The sequence below is a fragment of the Cyprinus carpio genome, chromosome B17 (genome assembly GCF_018340385.1).
Source record: "Cyprinus carpio isolate SPL01 chromosome B17, ASM1834038v1, whole genome shotgun sequence".
Classification (NCBI taxonomy): domain Eukaryota; kingdom Metazoa; phylum Chordata; class Actinopteri; order Cypriniformes; family Cyprinidae; genus Cyprinus; species Cyprinus carpio.
This window is the reverse complement of record NC_056613.1, coordinates 22,907,144-22,920,039: the sequence shown is the minus strand read 5'-3', so window position 1 is coordinate 22,920,039 and position 12,896 is coordinate 22,907,144.

Genomic DNA, 12,896 nt, shown 5'->3' with positions numbered 1-12,896 from the left:
AAAGTAAGACTGGTCTAAACAGTTTATGCAGCTGGTCCTTGGACAGACTGGCTTACGGGACAGTTTTATTCCACAAGCTCTTACAATGATCAAAATCCATCCAGCAATCACAGAACGTTAACATTAGCAAAACCTTTAAAATCATGTACATTTTATAAGCAGCATATACTAATTTCAATCAATTCACTTTTTTTTTTTTTTTTAAATCCTGGCATTGCAAAGGTTTCCGTTACCATGAGAATCCTGACCAGAGGCCAACGAAAGACTATAAACAAGAACATTTGGACTCGAGCACTAGTTAGTTGTGTTGGCCGGGTGGATTACACTGATGAATAAATCAGAAGAACAACATGAGCGTCTGGACTGAGCTGAGATCACACCGCTGTCTGTAATAATCACTGGCTGAAATGTCATGACTAGCATTTTTAAAGGCCTAAAAGGCTTTTTTTTATGACCATAATGTAGTTTAAATTAACATGCAGGTTCATTTGCAGCTACTGTAATGAGATTTAAAAGAAAATGTTAAAGTTGTTGTGTAGAGATTTATCTTTTTTTTCCATATATTGTTAAAAGACAGACAGTGAAGCAGATGAGAAGAGCTGTTTCAGTGATATGGGATGAATAGTATTTTCATAAATCCTGTATTAAACTCAAGCCCATTATTGGGACATCCCAAAGGAAGAGATCTGATGCTGAGTATGAAGCTGTGAATGATTCCACTAGACTCCACTAGAGGGAGTGCTGTTTCACCACAACTTTAACACCACTGATCACTGGAGCCAGGACAATCACTTCATATGTTTTTGTTATAGCCTTACATCTCATTTCAAAGATATGCTGATAGCAGTTTGTATATAAAAGCAAAACATATTAGCTTTCCATCAGCAAATGTCACATTTGAACTATTATTATTATTAGTAGTAGTATTTTATTTTTATTTTTTATTATTTTTTATTTTGCAAGGACTGGCTAAAAGTAGGCACTAGAGACCTTAGGTTATAAGTGAACTAATGATTCCACTTGTTAATGATGTTAAGTGTCACTCTTACTGTTCCTCTTACCTGACCAGTAACTCATTTGTGCTCCAGACGTCAATGATTCCTCAAAACCTGTGCCTGGTTGAGGAGAGGTGTGATGTTACTATTGGACAGCATTTGGACATACAATAAAAATGGACACGTAGATTAACACTGAAAAGGGGCCAAAGTGGAGAAACATTTGATCGCACAATCACACAAGAAACCCAAGATGCTCTCAGAGCCACAGAAGATAGTGTAAAGACACTAGAGTTAATAAACGTGGATAGCCACTCATCATGTTGATCCAATACAGCTGGAAACATCATAGAGTGTGTTTGGGGAGGCTTCCCGGGGTCACAGGTGCCAGACAGCAGCTTCTCCTCCAAACTCCTGATACCTACTTATTTCTCCCTGCAGTTGCGGGCGGCTGTGTAAATGAATTAGGACATCATGGCAAACCTGGTTACAGTCACGGGCGTTCAGAGCAGGAGACAGACAAGACCCAGTGAAATATGTCCTCGGATCAAACAGGATCAAGCATTAATCTAAACTTCTGTCCCTCTGAACATGCATAATTCAAAACCCAAACATTTTTCTTCCCATCGCTAAACCAAATAAGAGTCCATCCACCCTCCGGTGCGCTCGTTTCTCCGTCCGCTCCTCTCGGTCCACTCAGTCCATCCACCCAAATTTCATTTGGAAGCCGCGGTCCGGCTGCAGATTTACTCACTTAACAAAACTGGACAGGAGGCCGTAAGTGCTTTTTGAATCTCTGAATGGACGCCGGCGTGCACGTGTGTGTGTTTGTGTGTGTGTGTGTGTGTTGTGTGTGAACGGTGGGGTGACAACGGGGGGTGAAACACTCAAGAAATGAGGATGTCTACTTCATGGGACCTGACAGGAAATCTATACACTGCAATGTTTATCATTCAGTCATTATCTCGCCGCCAAATGGAAGGACAATAATCCAATCATTTAGGCCGGCTTTACCTGAGGCTCTTTCGCAGGTTTTTTAAACAGTAACGTGTCTAATGTGGCAATGATAGAGAGAAGAGTCCATGAGTGTCACTGCATACATAAAATCAGCTCTGTGACAGAGCAGCTGCTCTGCTGAAGCCAAGCGCTCTTCATTTATGGCTCGTGCTATCAAACGGGTGCCTTTTCCAGCTCAAAAGGCAATTAAACTAGATTCCAGTAAGATTTCAGACATTCTATCGTGTGGATAAAATGTGTTTGTGTGCTAATAAAGAGCAATGTACCAACACAGGATACATAAATACATTTTAACTATCATTCCAGAAAGTAACAGGGTTGCCTGTTTGTTCGTTTTCATGCCTTTTTGTCATTACTACACTGTAAAATAAATATAAAATAAAATAAAGGATTGTAATTTTAACAGTAAAAACTGTAAAAATGCTACAGTAAAAACCTATTAAATGGTTAACAGTAAGTTATTATACAATATTCAGGAAAAAAACTATAATAGATCGAACCTTACACTACCATAAGTTAGCAGTAAATTACTGTTAAATACACAGTCTTTGGAAGTAAAAATAATATTATTTATAATAATATTTACAAGTCGTTCTGTAAATATGTTTACATTATTACTGTATTGTTATAGAATCATTCTGGCCACCACAGCTGGGAGTTTTTTGTTTGTTTGTTTGTTTGTTTTTCTGTGAAAACCTTATGCTCAAGGTCATGACACTACAAGCATTTTACATTTAATGCTGATTAATTTACAAATACACAGTTTTCAGTAATCATTTGACATCATATTAACAGATTTGACTGTTGATAGCTTATAGTCAGCTAGTGATAACCTAAAATTATTTTGAACTTTCTATTTATTGGTGAATCCTTGTAAAGTAAAATGTATAATGGTTTCCACAATAATATTGGGCAGCACAAATATATAGTTCAGACATGAAACTCTAGATGGCACATGCACAGAGTTAAACGATTTGGCAAAAGCTGATTGGTTGATACTGCATATGCAGCCAATGCATTTATATGCTGGCTAGCATTCACTAGAAATTCTTGCAGCACGCTTTCAGAGTTTCTCTGAAGCCCTCCACCTTCCCCAGCTCCACCTGTATAGATCTGCTACAGGTTATTTTATATGCTGTTTGTGCAGCAGCTGTATGTCTTAAATACTCACAGCACTGTATCGCCGTATGCATTGGCAGTAGCAAGTTCCTGTACTTGGAGCAGCAGCAGCAGCAGCAATAATCTACAACTACAGCAATAACCAACAACAGCAGCCCAGTCCAAATACATTAACATTGTCATATCCATCACTATGCTAAAATCTTCTGAGAGTTGTCATGATTGAACTGTGCTCAACATTGATAATAATCAGAAATGTTTCTTGAGCAGCAAATCATCATATTAGAATGATTTCTGAAGATCATGTGACACTGAAGACTGGAGTAATGATGCTGAAAATACAGCTGTGCATCACAGAAATAAATTACACTTTAACACATATTCACATAGAAAACAGTTTTTACATTGAAATAATATTTCATTGTTTTTACAGTATTTTTGATCAATTAGAGCAGCCTTTGTGAGCAGAAGAGAATTCTTATAGACCACAAACATTTGACATTTTTGCAGGTGTCATGTGACCCAGTGTTTATTTAGGTTGTTTTGTCTGCTTCTGTGTTTAGTTTCTGACTTCATGTAAGAGAGTAATAATGATCTCACTCAGACTTTAGCATGAACACATGAAGGCCCCAAAAATACCGACTACTTTTTTTTTTTTTTGTAATTTCTCATTTGCTGTAATTAAATTGTATTTGCCATTGCTCTTTTGTTTCAGACATTGAAAAACTCATACGGTCATCCACTACCGAGTCTGTTAATGCTGCTCACATCTGACACTAAAACTGTTAATCCCATCATAACAAGCAGGTCATTAGAAAGTCTTTGGTGGACAGTAAGCGCGTCGGACCCTCTCCACACCAAGAGGCGGCTAAAAGGAAGTTTATCTCATTTGGGAAAGTGAAAGGAGCGCGTTCTTATCTGTCAATAAACAGTAATTAGATTTGGTGGCCGATAGCGTCGATTGCTTTCTAATCTAGCTGTCAGCTGGGATGTGTATAATTAAAATCCTGATTGATAAAGGGGTCTGAGACTGGCCACAGTACCGGCGGCGCACGCCTCCTCTCCTCCAGACACATGCATGTACTCAGATCCTCATGATGACTGAAGGAGCAGCAGAAATGAAGGCCTGAGGAGAAAGAGAGGAGCAAACAGCTTTTATTGATCAGGGATATCTGCTATCAGTGATGCTCCTCAACAAAAGAGTCGTGGACGCTTGAGGGACCTTCAGCCAACACCACTGACACTTTACTGCACCTGCGTTCAGCTTCATTTTCATGACTGTCCACTTTATTTATGGAATAGTTCAGCTACAGTTCATTGATTCATTGTCATTCATGTTGTTTCCTTCCTCAATGAAACACAGAAGATGATGTTGTCTGAGCTTTTCCATGCAATATAGTGGTGATTTTTACTGCCAAGTTCAAAAAAAGCAGCATAATAAAAGTATTTAACAGTAAAAATAAAGATAGATGACAGAATGCAGAACTTAGTTGATTAATTTGATGCTTTGTGTGAGGAACAGACTGAAATGTCATTGATGATTAACAATCAAAAATGGCACCTTTAGGTGCGTTGATATCAATTTGATATTTAAAAATAAATAAATTAATTAATTAAAAATGGCATTGGTTCTCAAAACAAAATACAAGGTTATTATCATTTAATGAAAAAGCATTTTCATTACTTAAATAATACTATATATATTAGCTGAATATATATATATATATATATTAGCTATATATATATATATATATATATATATATATATATATATATATATATATATAAAAGAAAACCTTTAAGTTTTTTTTTTTTTTTTCGTATTTATATTTAATCTAGTAGCCAAGGCGACATTTCTCATATTTGTTTAGTTTAAGTCCTAAAATAACTGAAAAATTTAAAACTAAAACTTAAATCTATACAGACATAAAAAAAAAAAATTAAAATTTTTTTAATTTTATTATTAATAAAGTGATGAGAGTGGTGAGAGTGGCGAGAGAAATAAATAAATAAAATTCAAATCCAATTCAAAGTCAGATGAACATGTCAGGTTTTCATGAGCTGGGAAGTATGAAATGTTCGTGATTTCTCATGTGCGAACACTGGCTTACACAGCAACACATCCTAAATGGAATGAGAAGACAGTGGAAAAGAAAAAATGTAAAGGAAAGAGGGAGGTTTATTTATCTCTCTCTAGAAATCATCTAGTATAGAAATCTAAAAAATCTGAAAATGCACATGATACAGACAACATAAACTTACCGAAAAAATCACACAATAGAGGATGACAGTGCCACTCAAAACAACACAACAAAGATATCTCTTATGCACAATGCATGGTAGCAGAGGAAAATATCATTTTACACAGATTGATGGAAAAAACATACAGAGAGAGACAAGAGTCTGTCGGTGTGTGACCTTCACTGTCCTGCTCTGATCACCAGAGTAAAGTTGACCAAACACTAGCATGAAGGATGGCTGTGCACTTCTTTACCTCAAACACACACACACACACACACACACACACACACACACACACACACACACACACACACACACACGCGCACACGCACACACACACACACACACACACACACTGATTTCCATTTTTTTGTGGATTAATTCCATAGACGTAATGGTTTTTATACTGTACAAACTGTATTCTCCTTCCCCTAACCCTAGTGAAAACACACACACACACACACACACACACACACACACACACACACACACACACACACACACACACACACACACACACACACACACATGCACCCCTTTACTCTGCTATCTAAATGGGGCATTGCATAGACTTATAATGTTTTTATATGCAGCTAATTATGAATACTGAATCCTACCCCTAAACCACACACTAACCCAAACAAAAACCTCTTTGTTTTGGGAAGCTGAGCTGACTTCTGGGTATTAATTTGTGCCATATTTCAGTGTTTTATTCACCGGCCAGACGTTATCTGCTCTTATATAGCGCTGCACTGTGCATATTTAAATTGAAATCACTGTTATTTTATTCAGTGCCAAACATACCTCTTTTTTATTCGTAAAGTATTCACAAGACAGCAATCCTTCACTCACACATAACACATCACACGTTTAAAGAAAGAGTTCACCCAAAAATGAAGACATGCTCAGGACATCCCAGATGTTGATGAGTTTGTTTCTTCATGGGAACAGATTTGGAGAAATTAGGAAAATTGAATCCATGATCCATTATAACACTTCCTCCAGTGAAAAAGTGGTGATGTTTGAGACAACCGGAGATGGACTTTTTCACTGGAGGAAGCGTTATTGTGGATTATGGATTTTAGCCGGAAGCAGCAGTTTGAAGTTTAAAACGTCTTAATGCTGGATGTGTTTCAGCTTTTGTCTTCTCCAGATGTTATCGCTGGACTGGACTAGTGATGTGGATTACTTGTGGATTATTGTGATGTTTTTATCAGCTGTTTGGACTCTCATTCTGACGGCACCCATTCACTGCAGAGCATCCATTGATGAGACACTGATGCAATGCAACATCTTTCAGCATCTTCTGCTACATCTTTTTCTGCTATATCTACATCTTCGGACCTGAAAGTAAGCACATTTTTTAGCAAATGTTAATTTTTGGGTGAACTATTCCTTTAAAGTGTGTCTGGGTTTATATGAGTCTTAAAGCAACGGTCCAGCACTTAATTTACTTCTCACTGGCAAACAAAATTTAGTCAGGAACACTTCCATTGGGCACAAAATGACTTTCTTTAGTTTTCAATTTGCGTGTCTATGTTGGCGATTGAGATTGATGTGACGGCAGCTCATGCACGTCTACTCTGAGCATTTACCTCATTTAACTGATTTGCATCATTTCCTCACCAAACAATGTCGTTTATTAACTTTAATCAGATATGAAAAAAATCAGTGGTGGTTTTCCTTGGTGTAGCTCAGATTAACACAAACATGTTCATACTGTTGAAAATAAGTGATCATAAGTGATACAGTTTGTTATTAATTCAAATGTCTCTGTGTTGCAAAAACTTAATCCTTCTCTCTGGTTAGGCTTCAAATGTGTTAGGATAAAGCTGTGAGACATTCAGCCGCACTGAACAGAGAGTTCAGAAACTGTTAAACGCACAGAAGTCAATCTCCCTGCTGATTAAAATGGATGTTCCCATGCTGATCCTTCACCGTGGAACTTTGCGGTAAAGAAGCTCCTTAATATTCCCGTCCATGCCTGGCTAATGTGTAAAAGTGATGAATCGCAGGGGGTCGGAGGGCCGCTTGATTGTGCTTCATGGGCAGCCCGAAACACTGAGAGCTGGACGGAGTCCTTCAACACATTTTTTGTGTGGCGTTGATGTAATGTTATTAGAGTCAATGTGGCATGGCTATAACTGCTCAGAGATCAGTAATGCTCTTTGTGGACATTATAAGTAAATAGTAGCATGTAGTAGAAAATACAGTATAGTGCTGTCAAACGATTAAAAAATTTTTTGTGTTTTTTATAGTGTTTTGTTTTTAAAAATCATGTAAAGTTACTGTAGCTATGTATATTATAGTATGTATGTGTATATGTGTATTTATTTTATATATATAAATACACAGTACATATTTTGAAAATATTTATATGTGTATACATTTATATATTTATATTCTTATATTATACATAAATACATTTAATATATAAACAATTTTTTCTCATATATTATATATATATATATATATATATATATATATACATGGATGTGTTTGTATTTATATATACATAATAAATATACACAGTATACATATATATTATGTAAACAAAAACTTTTATTTTGGATGTGATTAATCATTTGACAGCACTTATTATAAATAATGACAGAATTGCAATTTTTGCTTGGACCATTCATTTAAAGCGAAAGTAAAAATTGAAAGAAAATATGTCATTCTCAGAATAAAGGTACAAAAGCTGTCACTGGGACAGTAAATATGTCATTCTCAGAATAAAGGTACAAAAGCTGTCACTGGGTCAGTACCCTTTTAAAATGTACTAATATTTAGTACTAATATGTACACTTGAGGTACTTGTAATAATATGCTCTCTTTTAGAACCAAATAAGGTACATTACTGTAGATCGTCCCTTTTGAAAAATATAGCAGGTAGTATCCGCACAATTATTATGGTATGTATTTTTTATGTATATTTTGGGTAGATAGTGTATTTTTCTCTGTTGAATAGGTAGCTCATTGTGTTATTAGAATTTGTGATTATTGTTATGGATCTTTTGCACACACTACACACACACACACACACACACACACCACACACACACACACACACACACACACACACACACACACACACACACACACAATGTTTGTTTTTGTGAATTGTGGGGACTTTCCATAGACTTCTATTACTTTTATACTGACCAAATAATATTTTCTATCACCTAACCCTCACACACACATATTTTATGTCTTATAGATATCCTGTTTGTATTCTTCCACTTTCATTTTAGAGTAATTTTTTGTTTTTTTTATTATTTTTTTCCTCGTGGGGACTGAATGTCAAAAAAATTTCAGGTTTTACTATCCTTGTGTGGATAGTACAAAGTAGCTTAAACAAGTACACACACACACACACACACATTTTTCCACACACACACACACACACACACACACACACACTCATTGAGAATAAATGTCATTGAGGGATGTGAGATATCTGATCACATCTTCTGAAGACACAAAACCCAACGCCACACAAAGCCAGTGACTCCTGTGACTGCTTCTCAATCACTTCTATAGTTTCATCCCATCCCCGTTTGATACTCCCGCATCATTTCTGCACGCCGCTCTCCCGCAGTTTCAGGCGGCTTCTCTTCTTCATCGCGGGCTCGTGTTGTGGCGGCAGTAAAGGGCCGCCCGCTGTGGGAGAGATCCTAATTAACAGCCTTTTCATTGGAATGGGCTTTCTGTTGCTGTGCTTTGCGAGCGCTTGTTTTATGGCAGCGTCGGGGAAAACCGGGCCCCGGTCGGGGATTTGGAGAGGGATAATTGCCTTTATGCCGCAGGCTCCAGTAATCTGGTGGGCTAATTCATTATTTTAATAAGTTAGCTTCTCCTAGGGGGCGAGTGGCTCCGCGTCGCACCTCAGAACTCTGACAGTGGGCCCTCGTTATCGCGCCGCGGCCACGTCTGCACGGGGTTAATAACAGTTATTAGCCCCTCTCCTCGGCTGTAATTTCTGCCCTGACTGGGGCCATTCAGACCGACGTCAGATGCTGATCAGCGCTGCGCGTCACGAGTGTCCGCTTCACTGGGGGTAAAACAGTGGCTAGATCCGAGCGATACATCCAAACAAGCGCTCGGTCGTGAGGTTTGCGTAACTAATGACTTCATTTTAAAGACAATCTTCTTCCTGCCTTGCTAATGGACTGCTGGCTGGCTTTGATGACTGCAATTCACATGGACATTTTACACCGTGCCTGATTAAAAAGCATGTCATTGTCATTTCAGCAAGGGGGAGGGTGGTACAGATACTCTCTCGATGCATCAAAGTATCAGAAAAGCCTAAGAGTATCCACATACATCAGCTAATGAATCAGAAGTCTTGCACATTCACAAAAAACAGCTTGCTTCTGCGTTGCAGTGAATGGTAAAACCATATGCGCTATAAACCATGTGTGTTTAAGATGCTATATAGCACCATCTTTAAAGATAGGCCTATAGGTCCTATGTAGCACTCAAGCGGTAACCTCCCGCTCTCTCTCATGAAGCCAACACAGAAGTGACTAAAACTGTAATTTATCAACTGGCCGCTTGAAGATGGCTGCAAAAGGGAGTCAGTCCCATAGACTCCCCATGTTAAAATGTTCAACTTTACAGCAGAAAAAAAACATGTTTACAGCCTGGTTCAAAAAATGATTTTGATCTATATAGCTAATTTTGCCCTTCATGACAACTGTGAGGGGGTGAATTTTTTTTATAACTCATCCGTTTAAATTATATTAAGCCTTAAAGTTCTGCATAATTAAGGGTGTGGCCACTTGAGTGACAGGTGGATTTCCACTGCTGACACTGCCGTCGAGTTAGGTGGGCGTGGCTTCAGCAACCAGCTCCCGCCTTTTTGCCCATTTTCGCTGTAGGCTGGAAATTATGAGTGCAAGCTTTGTATGTAAGCTTGGCCAAAAATGATGTCCACACAATTCGGCTGGTTTCATTTAGTTTTCAGTTGAAGTACTGAAATAATTAACAAAGCTAAATCAATTAAAACTAAAATGCTTCTTTAGTACAAAAAACATATACAAACCCTAATCAAAAATCATAATTAAAAAAGATAAGGTCCTTGTACACACAAACAAAAATACTAAAACTTGAAACTAAAAAACTAAAATGAAAAACAAAATATAAAAATAAAATCTAATTTAAAAAATATTAACAAAAAAAATAGCACAAAGCCTATCAAATCGATACTAAAATAACATTCAACTCATAACACGTGAGGGGGGTGAACTATGCAATATGCTTACAAAATGGTTAAGACATTAATTATTAATAGGGTGTGGAATAAAGGGTTTTTTCTGACACTGCCGCCGAGCTACGTGTACAGTATATAAACGGTTGCCGAGCTGCATTTTGAAGCTGTTGTAAAAATACAGACAGACAGAACAGAAGGGAAGTTTGTAAGACTGAAAAATAAAAAACTGCCAATTGTCGATCTGAACGGTCATGAAACGGTACAAATGTCATGGAGGCAGATTCTGTGTGGTCTGATGGTCTTTAATACTGCAGAAGCTGTCGACTGCTCTCATCTCTCCGGCCTCTCTTTGTCAGCCTCAGTTATTTCAGCTTTGAGTCTAGGATTTATCACACACAACACTGCAGGAACTGAGAAGGACCCAAAATACATGAATTTCTAGCAATGGCCCTGCTTTAGTCAAACCTTCTCCAATCTGCTCATTTCATCAGCGTGCCTTCACTGTAATTTGTGCTTGACAGCAGCACTAATGTGGAAAGTCTTTTTTCCAAATTGATTCATATTGCTTGAGTATTCCCGTGACTGATTGCACAATGTTTGTTTAAGACGGAGAAGGTCCATGAATGGTGCAGATACGCATCTAAAAGCTCAACCATCCGCTGTGAGGAGGAGGATGTGGTCAATAACCCCGCATGTGATATCACTAAACTAGTTGAGCATTAACCGCTTAATGTCTGCCGTGAGCAGCCACACGTGGAGAGCTGGCAGCGCAGAGACTGCTGTGAAAGCCTGAGGCGTGCCACGGGCCGTCGCATTCAAACACATGCGATGCATCTGCTTTTACCACTGAATGTTTACGTGCCCTCCATCAGCTTAACCGGTGAACTATCGGCTGATCGGGTGCACATGGACATCAGAGACAGATTCAGTATACAATTATACAATTGAACAATGATAATCATTTTAAAACCTGTGAAATAAAATATATTCAAACATCAGACTGTTTGCATTTTAATTCATGATGTTGTTCTATGGGAAAACTGCATGAAAGTCAAAACAAATGTACAGAAACAAATTCCTCCACTGGAAATATTTTACATTTGGGGGTTTTTGTTTTCTATACACAAATGGATCTAATTGGGTTAATATGACAAAAATGTGCCATTTTACCCCAAAATCAAAGGAAAAATAAATATTTAATATAGAGAAAATAGTCTTTTCCGTCCAATGTTGCAAATTAAACTAGTGCACAAAAAAAATGGAATATCACATAAAAAAAAAAACTTTCAGATAAAGCACTGTTTCCATCCCATGTGTTTAAGAAAACAAAATCTTCACTTTATGGGAAATTGGTGCAAAGTATCAATAATAAAATAATGAAAAGTTGCTGCAAGTGGGGAAGCCACTGACTATGTTCTCCTACATAATGATTTTTGTCTCAAAGCATGCGTTTGGAGGGGAAAGATGGTTGAGAGTGCAATGCTGTGAGACTTCTGGGAGGTGATTATACCAAATAATTCTGATGACAGACTTTGGCTCAGGCATGTGATTAAAACTAAAATATTTTAACACAGTTAACGCACTGGCCCCGCCCCCAGACCTGTCTGTATGTCATCTTACATTTCATACAGTGACTGTTGCAGGGCAACAACTCAATAAATGCAATTATGCCCAAAAATTCAAGATATTGGGGCAAAGACGCTTCTGAACGAGTTTTTGTCTCATATTTACCTATAACACAGGATAAGCGATATCACACAAGCAGCGAGAGCAATTTCACATGAGTGCTGCTTGTGTCCAAATAACACGAGTGCAAATGTGATTTTACACAACAGTTCAGTAAATAAGAAGTTAATATATTTTAAACACAATGTTGTCTGTTTTTGCTCAGTTTTGCCATCAACAATATTACCTATAAAGTCACAGCGCAGCAAAAAGATTGGATGTCTCAGAGCAAGCAGTGTTTAGTTTCTGAATGAATCCGCGTTTTGAACAAATCATGTGAATCAATGATTCAAAGCCCTATTCATAAAGAGAGAGCTGTTTACTGCATTACTGAATGAATCAGTTGTTTGAATGTATGAATGGCTCATAAAGACATTTATTGCTATCTGCTAGCATTTTTAGTTTCTTATTTAGAGTATTATTTTGTATATATATATATATATATATATATATATATATATATATATATATATATATCAACTCAGTTGAGTACAAACAGTTTTTAACGCACATTTAAGATTTTATGCACATCCTGACATTTTGATCCATCATTCTTTTATATAATATCCCAAAACTGCCCGAAA